This window comes from Nicotiana tomentosiformis, chromosome 2, assembly GCF_000390325.3.
Source record: "Nicotiana tomentosiformis chromosome 2, ASM39032v3, whole genome shotgun sequence".
NCBI classification, from domain to species: domain Eukaryota; kingdom Viridiplantae; phylum Streptophyta; class Magnoliopsida; order Solanales; family Solanaceae; genus Nicotiana; species Nicotiana tomentosiformis.
Window position 1 is genome coordinate 24,757,006 of NC_090813.1, and position 23,958 is coordinate 24,780,963.

General features: G+C 38.4%; 1 non-coding gene across 1 annotated transcript; it reads left to right on the forward strand.

Moving 5' to 3' along the window:
- The first annotated feature begins 300 nt into the window (after nucleotides 1–300).
- On the forward strand, nucleotides 301–407 carry LOC117275542 (small nucleolar RNA R71). Its single transcript, XR_004505716.1, has one exon. It is a non-coding gene; the product is annotated as a small nucleolar RNA R71 (small nucleolar RNA).
- The last annotated feature ends 23,551 nt before the right edge of the window (nucleotides 408–23,958 follow it).

The following is a 23,958-nucleotide window of genomic DNA, read 5'->3' on the forward strand; positions in this document are numbered from 1 at the left end:
ACAGTTCTCATGTTGAGATGATGATTGAGTATTTACCTGAAAAGTCTCAACTTTTTGTGTCAGAGTTGCAATTTGTTGTACTAATGAGTTCCAAGCTTCAACTTGATTGACTCCTGCTGCTTTCTTAAAAATCATTCTATTTGAGGGCTATTAACCAATATTTTCTGAAATTTCATTGAGCAATTACATGGCTTCTTAGTGGTTTTGCTCATTATGGATCCTCCTGATGCTGCATCAATAACATTTCTAGCAGAGGGTTTAAGACCGTGATAAAAAATATATAAGATGTCAGGATCTTGGATACCATGATGTGGATATTTTTTTAATATTGCTTTTAATCGTTCCCATGCTTGATATACAGATTCAGTATTTGTCTACACAAAATTATTGATTTCTTGCTTCATTTTAAATGTTTTGGCAGGTGAAAAATATTTATTGAGAAATTTCTGAGTCATTTGGTCCCATGTAGTGATTGAACCTCTCGGCAGACTTCGCAACCACATTTTGGCTTCAACTTTTAATGAAAAAGGAAAAAGCCCCAACCTGATAGCGTCTGTTGTGATTCCATTTGTAATGACAACCCTGTTCCTCCATTTACTGCTCAATTTGTGCCTTATAGTTGTTATATGACTTGTCGGGTAATTGGTTTAGGTCCGATGAGGTTTTGGAATGAATTGGAACACTTAGTTCCAAGGTTTAAAGTTTAAGTTGAAATAGTTGACCGGATGTTGACTATGTATAAACGACTCCGGAATAAAATTTTGATGATTCCAGTAGTTCCGTACGGTGATTTTGGACTTAGGAGCGTGTCCGAAAAATTAGTTGGAAGTCCGTAGTTAAATTAGGCTTGAAATGGCTAAAATAGAAATTTAAGTTTGGAAGTTTGACCAGGGAGTTGACTTTTTGATATCGGGGCCAAAATCCGATTTTGGAAATTAGAATAGGTCTGTTATGTTATTTATGACTTGTATGCAAAATTTGAGGTCAATCGGACTTGATTTGATAGGTTTCGGCATTGAATGTAGAAGTTGAAAATTCTTAGTTTCATTAGGCTTGAATTGGGGTATGATTCGTGGTTTTAGCATTGTTTTATGTGATTTGAGGTTTCGACTAAGTTTGTATGATATTTTAAGACTTGGTGGTGTATTTGGTTGAGGTCCCGAGGGCCTCGGGTGAGTTCCGGATGGTTAACGGATCAAAATCAAATTCAACTTGAAGCATTGCTGGAACTGCTGCCTACTGGTGTGACCACACCTCCGAAGCTTTTGATCACAGGTGTGAAGCCGCATGTGCATACAAGCCATCGCAGAAGCGGCCAAGAGTGGAACTGGGCAGTGCTCGCAGGTGTGATGAATTTTCCCGCACCTGCGAGGCCGCAGGTGCGAAGGGAGGGGCGCAAAAGCGGAAAATGGTAAGGAAGCCGGGCAACGGAGGTGCGAAATTTTATCCGCAGATGCAGAGTCACATCTGCGCTTGGCTCACCGTAGAAGCGAAGGCCGCCATATGGGACGCCACAGAAGCGAAGTTTTGGGCCGCACCTGCGAGACCGCAGATGTGGCTAAGTGAGTCGCAGGTGCGAAAAGCCATGGACAGAATATATTCGAAGGCATTCCGAGTTTTTGCCATTTTTGGAGTTTCAAGAACGGTTTTTGGGACAATATTCAGAGAGAATTCATGGGAAACTCGAGGTAATTCATTTGTGATCATTTCTAATCCATAATATTAAATTATCATCGAATAATCCGACTAGATTACGTGTTTTTGAGGTGTAAATCGGGAATTCGGACATAAGGATTTGGAAATAAGATTTGATGATTTGGAGGTCAAGTTGATGTCGAAATTTTGTAAAATTTATATGGTTAGACTCGTGGTTGAACGGGTTCATATTTTGTAACTTTTGTCGGGTTCCGAGACTTGGGCCCCGTGAGCGATTTTTGAGTTAAATTTCGGATTTTGTTGGAAAATTAGTATTTTCATATGGAATAAATTCCTATGATTAGTATTGACTGAATCAAATTAATTGTGACTAGATACGGGGCTTTTAGAGACAATTCGTGAGGCAAAGGCATAGCGGAATAAAGAATTATGCGGTTGTGAGTTAAGTAACACTTCTAAACTTGGTTATGAAGGTATGAATCCCCGAATGTGGTGTTATATAGATTTCTTGGAGGTGACGCACATGATACTTAACGAGCATGTGGACGTGCACCATAGAAATTGTGACTTGAACAAATTCTGTGAAGTTATAAAATTAAAGAATCATATTATTATCCGAACATTATCCATGTGTTAGGAAAATTAAGCTGAGACTCGAATTAAAGATCATGATTGGGCTACGTGCCGATATTTTGGGACCCACAGGATCGTGTTGCTATTGAATTTAATTGTTTTAAAAATGTATATGTCATACTCAGTCTTGTTCATCCATTGTGAGTATATTTATGGAATCGGGGCTGCCCGCCTACAGCAGGCCATATTGGCTTTATATATATTATTACTATATGGAATGGGGTTTCCCGCCTGCAGCAGGCCTTATAGGCTTTATTATTATACGGATCGGGACTGCCCGCCTGCAGTAGGCCATATCAGCTTTATATCACGCTTGGGCTGAAGGAGCCCCTCCGGAGTCTGTACACACTCCCCGTGAGTGTAGATGACTATATATTCGGGATGTACTTCCCAGGGCATGTACTTGCCTTACTTATTTATATTGTGATGAATTTTCCCTGGACATGGATCTTGTCCGTATTATTTACATTTGGGGATAAATTATCCAGGGCTGGATTGGTCTTATACGGTACTGAGTGACTGACTGTCAGTCGATGTATATATATATACGAGATGGAATATCCCTGGGCTGGATTGGTCATAAACAGTACCGAGTGACCCAATGATTAGTGACCAGTAGTACATAAGGTTTTTCCACTGAGATGTCATATCCCTCATATCATGCAATATTGATCTATCTTACTTGTACTGAGTTTAACTGTTGAACTTGAAAGCATGCCTACATTTATGTATCGTTATTTATATACTGGACTGTACCTGCGGAGCTTGTCACTACTTTTATCCCAGAGGTTAGTCTTGTTACTTATTGAGTTGGTTGTACTCATACTTCACTCTGCACCTCGTGTGCAGATCCAGGTGCTTCCGGACACGGTGACTGTTAGATCTCAGAGTGCTATCAGGATGAGACTATCAAGGTAGCTGCCTGGCGTCCGCTGACCTTGACTCTCTTTCCTTCAGTTATTGTACTGTTCTATACTTTCAGACAGTGTTTTATCAGTCAGACTTGGTATTCATATTAGATGCTCATGTACTCAGTGACACCGGGTTTTGGGAGTGTTTATATCTATATTTGTGAGATTTTTTCGCTGAATTTAAATATTATGCTTTCAAATTTAAAAGATATGGTGTTTTATTGAGATTGACGGCTTACCTAGTATTGAGATAGGTGCCATCACGATAGGTGAGATTTTGGGTCGTGACAAGTTGGTATCAGAGCCTAGGTTACATAGGTCTCACGAGTCATAAGCAGGTTTAGTAGAGTCTTGCGGATCGGTACGGAGACGTCTGTACTTATCTTCGAGAGGCTGTCATATGAAATTTTTGGTTCTGGAAACTAAATTTCTGTGATTCTATTCTCTTAAAATGGTGAGGACATGTACTACCGGATTGGACGGTCGGCACCATTGCCACCAATTAGGGCCGCGAGAGGCCGGGGCTGTGGTAGAGGTCGAGGTGTAGCTCGTACAACAGTTGGAGTAGCACTTGTAGCACCACCAGTTGCTCCAGTGCAGGAGCGAATTCCAGATATAGTTGAGCCGGCGGGGCCAGCTCAGGCACCCTTTGTGCCCATTGTGATTCCATGAACGAGGTTCGAGATGAGTATTCTGTGTTTTGGTGATGGGCCAGTCTGGAGAACTTGAGGCCAAGGTTAGACCGCAGCTTAAGCTCGGTAGTTTCGGATGTGAGAACTTGTGCGTTTGGACTTATGCATCAGTAATATCCCTATGAGTGGAATTTGTGGGTCGATGGGCGGTTGAATGACTATATGATGAGTATGATGTGAATGCGGGATGTGTTCAGGTGGGTTGAATGAGACGAATAAAGTTTACTTGTGACTTAAGAGTTTGTATTGGGGTACTTGATTCATGTTTTAATGTGACGTACAGTCTTGAGTTTTAAGTGCATTGAGGGATCTGTCATGCTGTTTAATTGTGAAGCGGAGTAGATTTTCATGTCGTGTTAATGAGTTCAAACTCAGAAAGATTAAGTGATTGCATAGTAATTGTGACTGCGAAAGGGTATAACAAGATGCCAATTTGAGGCTAAGTAGGTGGGTTATCCCCTGCGGAGTAATCTACGTAGGTGTGTTCCTTATAATGTTTAGTTGAGAGTTTCTTTTCTGCCAGTGGGGTGTAGGTGTTGAGATTTGAATTTGAATCTAGTTGATAAAGTTGACTTGAGTGTCAAGAGAATGAATGCGAGCTTAGCGGATGATTGAGGTATTTTTATGGTTGGCGTTGCATAAGCTTGAGAAGAATTTTCGTTGAACTGACTGCGGTATTATGGCAGTAATAGAGTATGAGTATTGTGAGTTATCGAGTGTTTTAATATATGGCTTTGTGCCAAGTGGGGGAGCCTGCTATTGACAATTCAATTTCATGGTTATATGTTAAATTTTAGTTTTGGTCTGAGGCATACTTGTGGATTAGTTATGACTTGTAGAGGTTGAGATCGAGGATGACTCGAGTATTGAAATTCCTTAATACAGGTTATATTGCACTTTATGAGTATATGAAAATCATGGGATGAGTGAGTTGTTATTTGTGAAGGATATAGTGTGCACGGAGTATGAATTTGATCGGTGGTGTTAAGGCAGGGTTACCTCTTTGAGTGTTATTGTGCTAATGGGTCACGTCTCTTTCAGCCCGTTTGGGCGGTGCAATTTAGATTTGAGCAAAGTGGGTGACTCCCGAGAAAGTTCTAATGGGTTTGAGATTTATATATAGCAGTCGAGAATTTTTCCGGATTTGTGTATGGATAGAATCTGAGATTTATATTTAATGGTGCCAGGACTTGCGGTAATTCTGTATGACTATGGATTCTACATTTTAGTATAAGAAAGGTAAGAGGATCAATTTTAAATTCACATAAGGTATTTTCAGAGTGAGTGTTACAGTTGTGGTATTTATGGAGGTGCTTAAGAAGAATACAATGGCTTATGGGCTTTAGGGCGGCGTGGTTTTATGTTAGGATGTCTTGTAGTGAGCTTTGGGTAAGGATCGTGGAGTTCTGACAAGGAGAAGTGTCAACTTGAGGGTAATTCAGAAGAAACTCGAAGTAAATAGGACAACTGGTAGTAGGATAGACCAGTATGGTAATGGTATGCTCAGTTCTTTTGGGTAATTATGATGTGGAGACTTTACAAATGCTTTGGTGGAAATATTCTTGGGTTTGGTGACTTGCGTGGCTTGGTCGAGTTAGAGGAATTCAGTTCTGATAGATTGATTATGTTCAAATGGATTTTAAAGTGTTCTTGATGGTTTCTACCATGGTTCGAACTAGATATTTTCTACCGGTGTGGGGGACATGTTGTGTATCGTGATTTCCTCCTGGATGAGAGCAAATGGAAGGTTTCTAACTAACCGGGTATGTAACTTGCTGGTGACTCAGAGTTGATAATGAGATTCTCGTGCTTTTCACGTGATTGCATGATAGATGCGGTGTGTTGTGCGGGATTAAAATTTACATGTACAAGGTGGCAGTTCAGTCTTGAAGGGAAGGTCCCGAATTTTGGACAACATGTTCAGTTTCAGATATTTAGATGAATGTTATAACTTCTCGGTAATTCCTGAGAAGTGTGCGCATGCCAGAAAGCGCATTGTGTTTTGACTTACGGATGTTCATTGGTTTTGTGGTACTCACCTAGTTGATAGACTGCTGATATTTAAATTATTTCTATGTGGCACGAAAGAATTATGGAAGTATTCCTAGTGGGATGATCGTACATGAAGGATGTGATAGTCATTCGAGTGCTGGAGTTGTGATCAGTTACAATGGTTCATGTGTTCTATGAATTTGGGGGACTGGGAGTTCTCAGAAGCAAATTGTTTCAGGGTTGCGGCCTGTTTGAGGTGAGTATTTTATTTAAACTCAGTGGAGGCACAAATTGCGTTAATTATTTGTGATAGCTGCGCGCTACGAGTGCGTACTTATGTGAGGTTTGAGCCACGTGCGGGCATCGGGGCAAGTATTCATACTCGAAAGAATGCTTAGGCAAAGATATGCCTAGAGTTGACTGTTAAGCGTAAAGTTATAACGTTTCTCATATTCATACCTTTGTCGAGAACTATCTGGGCTACACTTGAGGTTACAAAGAGGCTAATTCCATGAATAAATTGGGTAGTTACTATTTCTGCGTTAACTTGCCAATTTGAGTGGTGATAGCACACTTTGCACCTGTCTACTCTATGTCGTGTTATTTATACCAGTCCAGGAGCATGAGAATCTTAATTCATTTATCATATACATGTGTACTTATTTGATTGCTCATGTATGATATGTTTGGACTGGAGGCCTTTGACCATGCCAGGCGGATTATATTATTGGCACGTGAGTTGTCCGTGCGGATCCATATACTAATATTATTAGCACGTGAGTTGTCCGTGCGGGTCCAGATATTGATACTATAGCTCGTGAGTTGTCCATGTGAGTGATGTTAATGTGAGCTCTAGCACAACTGGTTACTGTTATTAAATTCGTGTGTCTTGGTTCTAATATATATATGAGCTTATAGCATTGCAGTTATGGCGGTGCTTGTTGAACTTGCAATACGGTTCTCTACTTTGATGCATCTTCCATTTTGGGTACAAGGTTGCGTAGTTGTGGCTTGAGTTGTATTGGTGTGGCATGTCAGTGGGATAGTTGTGTTTAATAATATATATGGTCATTGGACCAAGAATAGGTACTATCAGATTTTATTATGGTATATTGGGAGGATAATATTGAAAGTTGTCTTAGAAAGAGATTATGGTTCTGGTTGGGGCGAGAGAGCTCCATGACTTGTTGATCTGATAAGGGGTTATGAGACTCCGCGTGTTTCTTTTGTTATCAGCAGTGTACGAAGGTTTTGGAACGAGGTTTGGCTTGATATGGGGTTTAATACTAGTACTGGGTTAGTTTGGAGTAGTTACTGTGATCGAGAATGCTGCTGCGAGTATGCGAGTTGTGTAGTATGTTACGTCATTATATCTGGGGTAATGGTTATGGCTTGATACAGCTTGATCAGACTCATACAGTGTGTAGATGTGAGATTCGTGTCTTAAAAAGAATTTTGGATGTTGGAAATTTGGGTTCTAAGTTTTACGGACTAAAGTTAAAGTAATAATCTTCAATTATGCTGTATTGTCAGGCCTATATGGAATAGGGTGGCGTGGGATCACCCCCGGGTACGTGCGTGGCAATATGGAATAGTGATTTGATGGCTTGGAAACAACTCTTGGTACGTTCGAGGATGAACGTATGTTTAAGTGGGGGATAATGTAACAACCCGGCTGGTCATTTTGAGTGTTACAACCCCGTTCCCCCATTTACGGCTCAATTTGTGCCTTACAGTTGTTATATGACTTTTCAGGGTAATTGGTTTGGGTCCGGTAAGGTTTTGGAATGAATTGGAACACTTAGTTTCAAGTTTTAAAATTTAAGTTAAAATAGTTAACCGGATATTGACTATGTGTAAACGACTCCAGAATAGAATTTTAATGATTCCAATAGCTCCGTACGGTGATTTTGGACTTAGGAGCATGTCCGAAAAATTATTTGGAAGTCCGTAGTTAAATTAGGTTTGAAATAGCTAAAATAGAAATTTAAGTTTGGAAGTTTAACCGGGGAGTTGACTTTTTGATATCGAGGCCGGAATCCGATTTTGGAAATTGGAATAGGCCCGTTATGTCATTTATGACTTGTGTGCAAAATTTGAGATCAATCGGACTTGATTTGATAGGTTTTGGCGTTGAATATAAAAGTTGAAAATTCTTAGTTTCATTAGGCTTGAATTGGGGTATGATTCATGGTTTTAGCATTGTTTGATGTGATTTGAAGTTTCGACTAAGTTTGTATGATGTTTTAGGACTTGTTGGTGTATTTGGTTGACATCCGCAGGGCCTTGAGTGAGTTCCGGATGGTTAACGGATCAAAAAAATTCAACTTGAAGCATTGCTGGAACTGGTGCCTACTGGTGTGACCGCACCTGTGAAGCTTTTGATCGCAGTTGTGAAGCCGCATATGCACACAAGCCATCGCAGAAGCGGCCAAGAGTGGAACTGGGCAGTGCTCGCAGGTGCGATGAATTTGCCCGCACGTGCGAAGGGAGGGGCGCATAAGCGGAAAATGGTAAGGAAGCCGGGCAACGGAGGTGCAAATGTTTATCCGCAGATGCGGAGTCACATCTGCGCTTGGCTCAGTGCAGAAGCGAAGGCAACCACATAGGAAGCCGCAGAAGCGGAGTTTTGGGCCGCACTTGCGAGACCGCAGATGTCACAGCCCAAAATTTGCTAGTCGCGAATGCACCTAACCCAACCCGCTAGGTAAGCCAACTAATAACTGTCCAATTTCAATAATAGTGATAAGTCAATCAAACAAAGGAATTTTCTGAATCATAAACCTTTCCCAAAGACTGGTAGTATAAATCATGAGCTTCTAAGAATAGAATTAACAAAGCTGATATGAAGTAAATACATCTTCTGTTTGAAAAGTACATAAACAGAGTTTTTATAAATCTAAGGCTACCATGAACAAAAGGCAGCTACAATAGGAACGCAGGTACATCTTCAAATCCGGCAACCATCGAGCACAGCAACAACAACAACCAACATCTGCACGCAATGTGGAAAAGTGTAGTATCAGTACAACCGACCCCATGTATTGAGTAAGTAACAAACCTAACCTTAGGTTGAAAGCAGTGACGAGCTGGAACATAAGTCAGGTCCAACACCAATAACCAATAATAGTTCATAACAACGTAGAGCATATAAATAAGAAAGTAACTCAACGATACAAATGCTCAGCCTTTTCACAGTTTTCTGAAAATAGTTCCACTTCTGAAGAATATCAATGAAAACTTAAATACTTTACCTAAATCGTCATAAAATATGAAATAATTTGAAAACCGTAAATTTTTCCAAAACTCCTTTCCACAATAAATTAGATGTTTCATTTTCTTTTCAGATAGCAAGTGTGAAATACCTCTCTATGCCGACATATCAATGTGTGTAAAAATTCATGAATGACGTGATACCGTAAAACATGAGAAAAAATGCATCTCTATGCATGTATGTCATGTGTGCATGCCAATGCCATGTATCTTAGAGATGAATCAAGTATTCACACTCTTAGAGTACTCAATCTCACTGTCTCACACTTTCTACTCATCATGCTCAACCACTCGGTACTGTATATGGCCCAGGGAAATCCATCCAAGAATATATACAACACTGACTGTAAGTCACCCAGTACCGAGGAAAAAGGGCAATCCAACCCTGTGGAAAAAACCCATCTCCAGGTATCAAGTACTTTGGACAAATCCATGTCCAGTGAAATCCATCCCTCAGTAATATCATTCGCGCTCACTAGGGGTGTGTACAGACTCCGGAGGGGCTCCTACAACCCAAGCGCTATGATAATCATCAATATAACCGTTGCGGCGTGCAGCCCGATCCCATAATTGTCACTCATAAACAGGCTCTCAGCCTTTCTCAATCATCACTCTCTCCAGTCTCACTCACGGGCTCACAATGTCATGAAACTAGCCCAACAACAATGATATGATGTATCAATACACAACAACTGAGAATGAGATATGATATGAATGCATGAATATGAATGAGTACGAAATATCAATAAAATCAGTGAGATGATAGTAAGAAGCGACCACTATGGGTTGTAACAATATAAGCATAAGGCCTAAACAGGATAGCTAGCATGATTCACAGTTCAGTTACTTAATCACGTGGTGAAAACACAGATATCAACAAAATAGGGCCACTAAATAGTGCCATGAAAACAAAGGAGTCACAATTCATGGGGTGCACGCCCACACGCCCGTCACCTAGCATGTGCGTCACCTCATCATCAATCACATAGCACGTAACTCGGGGTTTGATACCCTCAGCACTAAGTTTAGAAGAGTTACTTACCTCGAACAAGCCAATTCCAATACAGAGCAAGCCAAGTAATGCTCCAAAAATGCCATCCTGCGCGTTCCGACCTCCGAACGGCTCGAAACTAACCAAAAACAACTCAAATACATCAAATAATGCTAAAGGAACCAATTCCAATCGAAAAAGGTCGAATCTTTAAACAAAAGCCCAAAATCAGCCAAAAAGCCCAACCCGGGCCCGCACCTCGGAACCCAACAAAACTCATAAAATCCGATAATTTATTTAATTACGAGTCCTACCATACTAGTTTCACTCAAATCCGACTCCGAATCGATGTTCAAAACTCAAAATTCACTTTATGAAATTTTAAACAAAATCCCCAAATTTCACTTTGAAATCAGCAATCAAATGCTAAAAACGAAAATGAATTCATGAAATATAACCAAAATCAAGTATATAACACTTACCCCAATCTATATGATGAAAATATCCTCCAAAAATTGGCCAAATCCGAGCTCCCCAACTCAAAATATGAACAAATGAACAAACCTTCGATATTAAGTACTTTTGCCCAGTTGTTCTACCTCGTTTTGCATGCCAAATGATCCCAAAACTTGCTTTTGATGCCTCCAATAGATGTTTTGGGAAATTTCAGTCAAGATAGGCTTTTGAATCACTCCATTTGACCTTATAATGAAGGAGATATGTTGGTTTCAATATTTAGAAATAGTGCAGATTTTTAAATACGAAGTGAGTGGCAATTGCGTAATTAATCTGAAAAATCTGGCAACCTAATTCTTAGTAAAATGACCATAAAATCCTCATACGATGTCCAAATTTGACGATTCTTTTTGCTACGGATCTGTAATTACAATACGGATCTAATGCTTAAACCAAAACAGAAATCGAAGCTCATTTGTTCAATGTGGTACCATTTATGCTTGAAGAAACGACGTCGAAACATAAGACAAACGAGCGCAACACAACCCAATTCTATCCAAAACTCACCCGAGCCCCTCGGGACCCCGTACGAGCATACCAAAAAGTCACATAACATAACACGGACTTACTCGAGGCCTCAAATCATGCATAACAATATCGAAACGATTAAACACACCTCATATCAAACTTAATGAACTTTCGAACTTTCGACTTCCAAAAACTCGCGCCGAAACATATCAAATCAACTCAGAATGAACTCAAAATTTGAACACAAGTCCTAATACTTTATACGGAGCTACTCATGCCCCCAAACTACCAAGCAAAGTGCAAATGCTTAAAACGACCGTTCAGGTCGTTACATTCTCCCCCACTTAAATATACGTTCGTCCTTGAACGTGCCAAGAGTTGTTCCCACGGCCATCAAACCGCCGTATAACTTTACCATGCACATACTCGGGACTGATCCCACGTCACCCTATTTCAACTAGGCCCGACCACACCATACAACTGAATATCATTACTCCATCCTTAGTCTGTAAACCGCAATATCCAATTTCCAACATTCAGAATTACTACAAGACCCGAACTTTGCATATACACACTGTATAAGTCTGAACAAGCTGTATCAAGCCATAACCGACCCACGACACAATCACAGGATATACCACACAACTCAAATACTCATAGCGATAACTTTCGACCGCAATAGCTGCTCGATAACCAACTCGACACCGGTAACGAACCTCATATCAACTAAAATCATATTCTAAACCTTTGTACATAGCCAATGATGAAAGAAACACGCAGAAACTCGTAACCACTTATCAAACCAACAAGTCATGGAACTCTCCCTCCTTTGACAAGAACTATAGCCGATTTCTAAGCCGACTTCTGATATTATCCTTCTAACTATGCTGTAATCAATTACGATAGTATCTATTCTAGGTCCAATGATCTCATCTCATCCAACACAATCATTCTAGTGACATGCCACATCAACATAATATAAAGCCACAAACCGCGCAATCCGTGCACCAATAAGCAACAATCGAAATGTACTCAAATCATGAAAAAATGACTCAAACGAGAGAACTGTCCTGCTAGCTTAACAAGTACTACCACAACGAAATACTGAAAATCCATCACACCCCGTAGGACCATCATACGAATCTAACACAAAGGTTCATACCTCAACATAATTTCGCTGCAATGCGTGCCCCATCCAAACACTGATCCATGACATATACCTCAAGCAACCCTGCTCAAAATCAATAACCACACGCAATTCGGCATCAAGTACTCAAAGTGCATTACCATAATCACGGAGAGGCAAATGACACAGTGCCATACAAACCCCAAAAGAACATAACCAATACGACATCAATCATGCAATACTCAAATACTCATCTCGCTCAAATTCCGTTATAAGGCCCCAATAGAACCGCACCATGTGTGCTTATAACCCACAATTCACAACTCCTCGTAGTATAGAAGAGTAACCTACAGATCATTTCAGAACACGAATAAGCTCAATAACAACCGAATGGCACATCCCTCAATAATAGCAGTATGGAGCCAACCAATCCGACTCGGTGTAGAATACACATCCTAATTGGGCCTACTAATAGACCCCAAATCAGCTTTAGTCACCCACAAATAGATAAATAACCCCCTAATGTTCCACAATGACTGAATCATAACACATACTATCATCTAGCTAGCTTCGGCCATGACTTCACAGTCCACAACCATGATACAATATGCTCCTGAGAACTCCCAGTCTCCAAATCCATAGAACACACGAATCACCATAATCCCATCTCCACCGCCTGAATGTCTAACACATCTCTCATACACGATCATCCCACGAGGAATACTTCTATAATTCTTCCGTGCCACATAGCAAAATTTGAATATCAACAGTCGATCAACTAGGAGTTCCGCAATACCAATGAAGTATCCATAAATCAAAACACATTGCCCCTTCTAAAATGTATAATTTCATCCAGCCATACCAAATAGTAATATCATTCACCTAGTCATATGAAACCGTCCATGCTGCCTAAGAATACACCGTGACCTTGCTCATGCAAATCTCAATCCCACACAACACACCGCATATACCATGCCATCGTATGAAAAGTACGAAAATCTCATAATCCACTCCGAGTCACAGTAAACTATATACTCAACTAGTTAGAAACCTTCCATTTGATCTCATCTAGGAGAAAATCCCTATTCGCAGCATGTTCCACACACCGGTATGAAATATACACCTCGAACCATGGTAGTAACCATTGAAAGCTCTTCAAAACTCATTTGCACATAATCAAGCCATCAGAACTAAATCTCTCTATCTCAACCAAGCCACACAGGCTGCCAAAACCCAAAAGCATTGCCATGAAGCACCTGTAGAAACCCACCATATCATAAGCACCCAAAGAACCGATTATATCCATTACTGTGCTGATACAACCTACTAACAAGTTGTCCTAATTCTTCGAGTCCTTCCCGAATTGCCTTTCAAATTGATACTTCTCCTTGCTAGAACACTACGATCCTTAACCAAACATGCCCTACAAACTCTAGCATGGAACCACACCGCCCTAAGGCTCATAAGCCGCTGAATTTCCTCTTAAGCACCCCAAAAGTACCACAACTAAGATACCTACTCTGAAGAGACCTTTCGTGAATCTAAAGTCGATTCTTTCCCCTTTCCTGATACTGAAATGTAGAATCCATAATGATATAGAAGTGCCACAAGTCTTGACACCCTCCAATATAAATCTCAGTTTCTAACCAAATACACATCCTGAAGATTCCCAATTGTTACATATAAATCTAGAATCCATTAGAACCATTCTCGAGAGTCATCCACTCTACTCAAATCTCAATTAAACTGATCAAACAGACTAAACGACCTGTGCCCCATTTGCACACCAACACCCTAAGAAGTAATCCATACTTCTAAGCAGCTGAGTGAATTCCCTACTCCATGCACAGTACATTCTTTACGGATAACAACTCAATCATTCAGTGTTTCCCATATACCTACAAACATAATACAACTCGTATCCAGAAATTTCTTTACTCGAGTCCTCTTCGAACTCAACCTCTGCCAGTCATAACTGATTCACCAATATACCTCAAATTGAAACCAATACAGCACATAACCATGCAATCAACTTATCCATAGCAGATTCCCCCACTTGGCTCCAAGCCATAGATCAAAGCACAAAATAACTCATAATGCCCATACTCTGTTACTGCAAAAATTTCGCACTGAACTTCAACTAAATTCTTCATAAGTTCATGTAACAACAAACCATCTAATATCTCAAATCATCTGTAAATCTCGCATTCATTCTCGTAATAGCCAAGCCAACGTCCATAAGCGATCCAAACTCAAAATGCTCAATATATAATTCACTGGTAAAAGCGAACTTGCTATAAAACAACATAGGGATCACTCAAACATCAGGACACCCCGCAGGAGATAACCACCTGCTTCGCCTCAAACTAACATCTCTTTATACCCTTCCATAGTCATAACTATTACGCAATCACTTAATTTTTATGAGTCTGAACTCATATCACCACATGAAAATCTACTTCACTCCTCAACTAAAAAACATGAAAGGATCCTTCTACACACCCATATCTCGAGACTATACGTCAAATCAAGACGAAAATCAAGCACTAAATTTACATCTCAATCAAACTCTTTTTGTCATATTCGAACGATCTGAACACTTTCCACAGTCGCATCATACTCGCCACATAGTCATCCAATCACAAATCCCACTAATAGGGACACCACCAGACATATAACTCCCAAAAGCACGTGCTCACACAATCGAAATCTCCGTGCTCAAGCTACACTCAAAACTCGGCCTCAATTCCTCCAAACTGGCCCATCATCAGCACACCAAAATCATATTTTGCACCTCAACCATGGAATCACAAGTCGTCGATGCACAGCTGATACTAAGCACTCACATGCGCATACGAATGCGTGGAAGGAATTCAAAGAGTTACACTTCAAGCTGAATCAATATCGCACGATAAGGAGAGAAAGATGGGAAGTATATCCTAAATGTCCTGTAGCCTCTCGAAGATAGGTATGGACATCATCATACCGATCCGCAAGACTCTACTAGACACTTGCTCATGACTTGTAGAACCTATGAACCTAGAGCTAAGATACCAATCTGTCATGACCAAAAATTCGCTAGTTGCGATGGCACCTAACCCAACCCACTAGGTAAGCCAACTAATAACTGTCCAATTTCAATAATAGTGATAAGACAATTAAACAAAGGAGTTTTCTGAATCATAAACCTTTCCCAAGGACTGGTAGTACAAATCATAAGCTTTTAAGAATAGATTTTACAAAGCTGATATGAAGTAAATACATTGAAAAGTACATAAACAGAGTTTCTATAAATCTAAGGCTACCATGAACAAGAGGCAGTTACAATAGGAACGCAGGTACATCTTCAAATCCGGCGACCATCGATCACATCAACATCATCAGCCAATATCTGCACGCAATGTGCAGAAGTGTAGTATCAGTACAACCGACCCCATGTACTGAGTAAGTAACAAACCTAACATTAGGTTGAAAGCAGTGACGAGCTGGAACATAGGTCGGGTCCAACACCAATAACCAATAGCAGTTCATAACAACGTAGAGCATATAAATAAGAAAGTAACTCAACGATAAAAATGCTCAGGATTTTCACAGTTTTTTGAAAATAGTTCCACTTTTCAAGAATATCAGTGAAAACTTAAATCCTTTACCGAAATCGTCGTAAAATATGAGATAATTTGAAAATCGTAAATTTTTCCAAAAATCCTTTCCACAATAAATTAGATGTTTCGTTTTCTTTCCAGATAGCAAGTGTGAAATACCTCTCTATGCCCACATATCAATATGTATAAAAATTCATGAATGACGTGATATCGTACAACATGAGGAAAAATGCATCTCTATGCCTATATGTTATGTGTGCATGCCAATGCCATGTATCTCATCGATGAATCATGTACTCACACTCTCAGAGTACTCAATCTCACTGTCTCACACTTTCCACTCATCATGCTCAACCACTCGGCATTGTATATGGCCCATACGGCCCAGGAAAATCCATCCCAGAACATATACAACACTGACTATAAGTCACTCACCCAGTACCGAGGAAAAAGGGCAATCCAACCCTATGGAGAAATCCATCTCCAGGTATCAAGTACTTCAGACAAATCCATGTCCAAGGAAATCCATCCCTCAATAATATCATCCGTGCTCACTGGGGGTGTGTACAAACTCCGGAGGGGCTCCTACAACCCAAGCGCTATCATAATCATCAATATAACTACTGCGGCGTGCAACCCGATCCCATAATTGTTATTCATAAACAGACTCTCAGCCTCTCTCAGTCATCACTCTCTCCAAACTCACTCACGGGCTCACAATGTCATGAAGCTAGCCCGACAACAATGATATGACATATCAATACACAACAACTGAGACTGAGATATGATATGGATGCATGAATATGACTGAGTACGAAATATCAATGAAATCAGTGCGATGACAGTAAGAAGCGACCACTATGGGTCCTAACAATATAAGAATAAGTCCTAAACAGCATAGCTAGCATAATTCACAGTTCAGTTACTTAATCACGTGGTGAAAACACATATATCAACAAAATAGGGCCACTAAACAGTGCCATGAAAACAAAGGAGTCACAATTCACCTGGTGTACGTCCACACACCCGTCACCTAACATGTGCGTCACCTTATCATCAATCACATAGCATGCAACTCGGGGTTTCATACCCTCAACACTAAGTTAAGAAGAGTTACTTACCTCGAACAAGCCAATTCCAATACCGAGCAAGCCAAGCGATGCTTCAAAAATGCCATCCCACTTGTTCCGACCTCCGAACGGATCGAAACTAACCAAAAACAACTCAAGTACATTAAACAATGCCAAAGGAAAAAATCCAAATCGAAAAAGGTCGAATCTTTAATCAAGAGCCCAAAATCGGCCAAAAAACCCAACCCGGGTCCGCGCCTCAGAACCCGACAAAACTCATAAAATCTGACAACTCATTTAATTATGAGTCCAACCATACTAGTTTCACTCAAATCCGACTCCGAATCGATGTTCAAAACTCAAAATTTACATTATGAAATTTTAAACAAAATCCCCAAATTTCACTTTGAAATCATCAATCAAATGTTAAAAATGTAGATGCATTCATGAAATATAACCAAAATCAAGTATATAACACTTACCCTAATCCTTATGGTGAAAATCTACTCCAAATATTGTCCAAATCCGAGCTCCCCAACTCAAAATATGACCAAATGAACAAACCTTCGATATTAAGTACTTTTGCCCAGTTGTTCTACCTCGTTTTGCATGCCAAACGATACCAAAACTTGCTTTTGATGCCTCCAATGGATTCCCTATGAAATGTCAGCCAAGATAGGCTTTTGAATCATTCCATTTGACCTTATAATGAAGGAGATATGTTAGTTTCAATATTTGAAAATAGTGCAGATTTTTAAATACGAAGTGAGTGGCAATTGCGTAATTAATCTGAAAAATCTAGCAACCCAATTCTTAGTAAAATGACCATAAAATTCTCATACGATGTCCAAATTCGATGATTCTTTTTGCTACGGATCCTTAATTACGATACGGATCTAATGCTTAAACCAAAACAGAAATCGGAGCTCATTTGTTCAATATGGTACCATTTATGATTGAAGAACGACGTCGAAATATAAGAAAAACGAGCGCAACACCACCCAATTCTATCCAAAACTCACCCGAGCCCCTCGGGACCCCTTACGAACATACCAAAAAGTCTCATAACATAACATGGACTTAGTCGAGGCCTCAAATCATGCATAACAACATCGAAATGATGAAACACACCTCAAATCAAACTTAATGAACTTTCGAACTTTCGACTTCCAAAAACTCGCGCTAAAACATATCTAATCAACTCAGAATGAACTCAAATTTTGCACACAAGTCCTAATACATCATACAGAGCTACTCATGCCCCCAAACTACCAAGTAAAGTGCAAATACTCAAAACGACTAATCGGGTCGTTACAGGAGATGTGGCTAAGTGAGTCGCAGGTGCGAAAAGCCCTGGACAGAATATATTCGAAGGCGTTCCGAGTTTTTGCCATTTTTGGATTTTCAAGCACGGTTTTTGGGACGATTTTCAGAGAGAATTCATGGGATACTTGAGGTAAGTCATTTGTGATCATTTCTACTCCATAATATTGAATTGTCATCAAATAATCCGGCTAGATTACGTGTATTTGAGGTGTAAATCGGGAATTTGGACCTAGGGATTTGGAAATAAGATTTGATGATTTGGAGGTCGAGTTGATGTCGGAATTTGGCAAAATTTGTAGGGTTAGACTCGTGGTTGAACGGGCGTTCATATTTTGTAACCTTTGTCGGGTTCAAAGACATGGGCCCTACGGGCGATTTTTGAGTTAAATTTCGGATTTTGTTGGAAAATTAGTATTTTTATATGGAATAAATTCCTATGATTTATATTGACTAAATAGAATTAATTATGAATAGATACGAGGCTTTCGGAGATCAATTCTCGAGGCAAAGACATAGCGGAATAAAGAATTATGTGGTTTTGAGGTAAGTAATACTTCTAAACTTGGTTCTGAGGATATGAATCCCCGAATTTTGTATTAAATAAATTATTTGGAGGTGATGCACACGATAGTTGACGAGCGTGTGGACGTGCACCATAGAAATTGTAACTTGAACAAATTTTGTGAAGTTGTAAAATTAAGGAATCATATTATTATCCGAACATTTTTCACGTGTTAGAAAAATTGAACTGAGACTCGAATTAAAGATCATGATTGGGCTACGTGCCGATATTTTGGGACCCACAGGGTCGTGTTACTGTTGAATTTAATTTTTTTTAAAATATATATTTCATACTCAGTCATGTTCATCCATTGTGAGTATATTTATGGGATCGGGGTTGCCCGCCTGCAGCATGCCATATTGGCTTTATATATATTATTAATATATGGAACGGGATTACCCACCTGCAGTAGGCCTTATAGGTTTTATTATTATACGGATCGGGACTGCCCGCATGCAGTAGGCCATATCGGCTTTATATCATGCTTGGGCTGAAGGAGCCCCTCCGGAGTCTGTACACACCCCTAATGAGCGTAAATGACTATATATTCGGGATGGACTTCCCATGGCATGGACTTGCCTTACTTATTTATAATGTGATGAATTTTTTCTGGATATAGATCTTGTCCGTATCATTTACATTTGGGGATAAATTACCCCAGGGCTGGATTGACCTTATACGGTACTGAGTGATTGACTATTAGTCGATGTGTATATATATGGAATGGAATATCCCTGGGCTGGATTGACCATAAACAGTACCGAGTGACCGAATAATTAGTGACCAGTAGTACATGAGGTTTTTCCACTAAGATGTCATATCCCTCATATCATGCAATATTGATTTATCTATTGAACTTGAAAGCATGCCTACATTTCTGTACCGGTATTTATATACTGGACTGTACCTGCGAAGCTCGTCACTACTTTTAGCTCGTCACTACTTTCAGCCCAGAGGTTAGTCTCAGAGTGCTATCAGTTGGAGACTATCAAGGTAGCTGCCTGGCGTCCGCTGACCTTAACTCTCTTTTCTTAAGTTATTATACTGTTTTATACTTTCAGACAGTGTTTTATCAGTCAGATTTGGTATTCATATTAGATGCTCATGTACCTAGTGACACCGGATTTTGAGAGTCTTAAGTCTTTATATCTATATTTGTGAGATTTCTTCCGCTGAATTTAAATATTATGTTTTCAAATTTAAAAGATATGGTGTTTTATTGAGATTGTCGACTTGCCTAATATTGAAATAGGCACCATCACGACAGGTGAGATTTTGGGTTGTGATACCATTATACCTGCAAGTTTCAACTAATTCAAGAAAATCAATTTGATGGGTGTGAGGATCTTCACTTGCGTCACAGGTAAACTGACATGACTGTTGAATGGTTTGAATCAAGCATGTGCAAATTTCAAAGTTTACTGCAATTGGCGGTCTTCTCACACTTGATTCTCCTTCAAAATGATCTGGCCTTATATAATCTCTGAGTATTCTATCACGTCGTAGAGCTACCTCATCAAACTGTTCTTCTACTTGATGTGGCGTGACTTGATTGTTGTTATGTTATTCGTTCTCCATTTCTTCACAAGCAATGCTTTGAGGGGATGATGTTTGTCCTTTCCTGCACAATCAAAGAGATTTTTTAATTTCTGGGTCGTAACTTGCTAACTCTTTTGTAGAAGAGTGGGTCATAAACTACCTAGAATCCTTAAAGTAATTTTCCTTATTTTATTTTAATAAAAACAGCTAGCTGATCCTAGAAACAATGTACGATACTGTAGAGTAAAATAAAAATTTAAAAGATGAAGAAAGTAAACGATATGAAAACAGTAAGTAGTAAGATTGTTAATAAGAAAAAACTAGAAAGACATTACTAGTAGCAATAGTTACAGTAGTAAAAAAAACAAAGATAATAATAATAATAATAAAAATAATACTCAAATTAATAATAAAATAATTAATCTGAAGTAGATGTTGCCAATCCCCGGCAACAGTGCCAAAAATTTAACGAGTGTCTGGCGTGTATAAAATTTAAACACGTACTCTGTTAAGTTATAGTATAGAAAGATGTCGAAGCCATAGAGATTGGTTTAGCAATTCTATAGACGTTTCTTGTTTTAATTACTATTTGAGAAAACCAGGAAAAATTGAGTTGTGAATTAACTAACTAAAAAAGCATGAATAGAGCAATAGAAAATATTTTATTTTTCACAAATATAATAAAAAGGTGTTGGGATCATAATTCACTTAATATTTCTATTATATAATAGACAAAATTATCCTTCAATTTCTATTTCTCACAGATGTATAAATACCTCACGATTACATTTATATATTATTACTTAAGTTGAACAATAAATTGCAATCCTCTCGGTTATACAAATTAATCATCAAAATAGTAATATTAAAGAGCCAGAAATATATGCTTAAAATAAAACTTGCTCTTTTTAGTAAGTCCCTTTCGGTTACCCTACTTGTTATAACTGATTACTACAATATTCGCCTCTTTCGATTACAAATAAGTGTAGAATTAATTTTAACATATAAGAGTTAGATGTCACTAAATAAAAATTAACATATATCAATATCAAAATTAACTATATTACTCTTCCGCCTCTTTCGATTATAGAATTAGTAACAATTAATATGTAGTACGAAATAGATAGATGTTAACAAATTAAATAACACATAACTATAAAGCAGATAAAATTTAAATAGAAAAAACTTCAGCTCAAACATGTGAAATTGAGGGATAATATCTACTATTATATAGAAATATTAATGTCACGACCCGAAATTTCCACCTTCGGACCGTGATGGTGCCTAATATTTCACTTGCTAGGTAAGACAACGTTAGAATAATATTAACTAATTTTTAAATAATTTTTAAATTATTAATAATTAAAGAAACAAATGCAGAAGCAAAGTTTGAAATATAGTGAATAATCCATAAAAATAACGGTGTCTAAATATCATCCCAGAATTGGTGTCACAAGTGCACGAGCTTCTAGAATAAATACAAATAAAGGTGTGAATAAAATAAAGCTGTCTAGAAATTGTCACGATCCAAAATCCCACCACAGGCGTCGTGATGGCACATAGTCTCTAAGACTAGGTAAGCCGATTTCTATCACATTTTGAAGCCTTTTTTTTGAATTAAATAAGTAACCAAAACTAACAGCGGAATAAATATGAATATACAACCTCCCAAGACTGGTAGTACTGAGTCACGAACTCTAACTGAATACATGGAATGATCACGAGGACCGAATATACAATACTGTTTGATTAAAAATTAACAGTACAATGAAATGAAAAGACTCCAAAGGACTGCGACGACCAAGTAGCTCTAACTTAAATCCTTACGATCCCGCTTTAACTCTGCTCAAGTCCGATATCTCCAATACCTGGTTCTGCACAAAAATGTGCAAAAGTGTAGTATGAGTACACCACGGTCGGTACCCAGTAAGTATCAAGACTAATCTCAATGGAGTAGAGACGAGGTACGGTCAAGACACTCACTAGTCTAATAACATGTGCAATATAGCATGCAAAAATAATAGAAAACAAATAACAGTAATAACAACATCAATCAACTAGTGATCTAAACAGCAAGGTAACAGGAACACCATAAATATTGCTCAAACGAGTAATAAACACAGGTACAACCAATTAATTAGGTCATTCAGAATATACATCTTTTATCTAAGTTATTCAATAAAAATCTCTCGAATATAATCCTTTTCAATAAATATATTTCCGAATATAATTCTTTCAAGTAAATATCTTTCGAATATAATTCTTTCAAGTAAATATCTTTCAAATATACTTCTTTCAAGTAAATATCTTTATAGTATAATTATTTCAAATAAATATATTTCTAATATAATTCTTTCGAATAAATATGTTTCAAATATACTTCTCTCAAGTAAATATCTTTAAAATATAATTATTTTAAATAAATATCTTTCTAATATAATTCTTTCGAATAAATATCTTTCAAATATACTTCTCTCAAGTAAATATCTTTATAATATAATTATTTCAAATAAATATCTTTCTAATATAATTCTTTCGAATAAAAGTTACCATGTGACGCCTCATTTAACTTTCCTGGCGTGAGGAATACATTCTACATATCACATCAAATGGCACGACAATACCTTCGTGCACTTAGCTCATTTTCGCCCAATATATATATATATATATATATATTTGATTCAAATCAATTGGCACGGCAACACCCTTCGTGCATTTATATCTTCCTCACTGTGATTACATATAATAGTACCAACTAGGTGGGAGAAATGCCAATAACATTAAAAGAAATAAAGTGGAGGCACACATGAAGCAACAACGGCTATAAATCACGCAGAAAACATAGGTGCACAATAACATCTCAAGATAAAGGCATGAATGTATACACAACAAAACGTTATCACAATATAATGTATGTCTCTCGCCCTCGCCTGCACGGAAACACCCTTTGTGCCATGAATATATGATAACATAAAAATAATTACACGGCATCACCCTTCGTGCTTTTACTCTCATCCTCACCTGATAATATAAATGAAATAGCACAGCATCACCCTTCGTGCTTTACACTCTCAATGGAACGGCATCACCCTTCGTGCTTTACACTCTCAAATGACACGGCATCACCCTTCGTGCTTTACACTCTCAAATGGCACGACATCACCCTTCGTGCTTTACACTCTCAAATGGCACGACATCACCCTTCGTGCTTTACCATCTTCCTTACCAAGCACATGTATATCATTAACAAGCAAGGTAGGAAGCATAAATAACATCAAGAAGTGTTTAAACCACAACACAATACAACAATTCATATCGCAATTTCCACTGACCGCAACCAATTTCCAAATATGTTGCATAATCAATAAATTTGTCAACAAATAGCCCACGGCTCCACACAACGTATAATAAACCTCAAAACAATCAACAGAGGTGAAAAATACTCAGTATAGGGCAACGCCTTCATTATTCCAAATTCTTGATAATTATATTAACTACTCAATTTAAACTTATTAATAAATATTTGCAGATAAGGGTTCCATCATGGATTTAATTATAAGAAAATATCAAATCAATAAACACACGGAATTCACGTAAAATC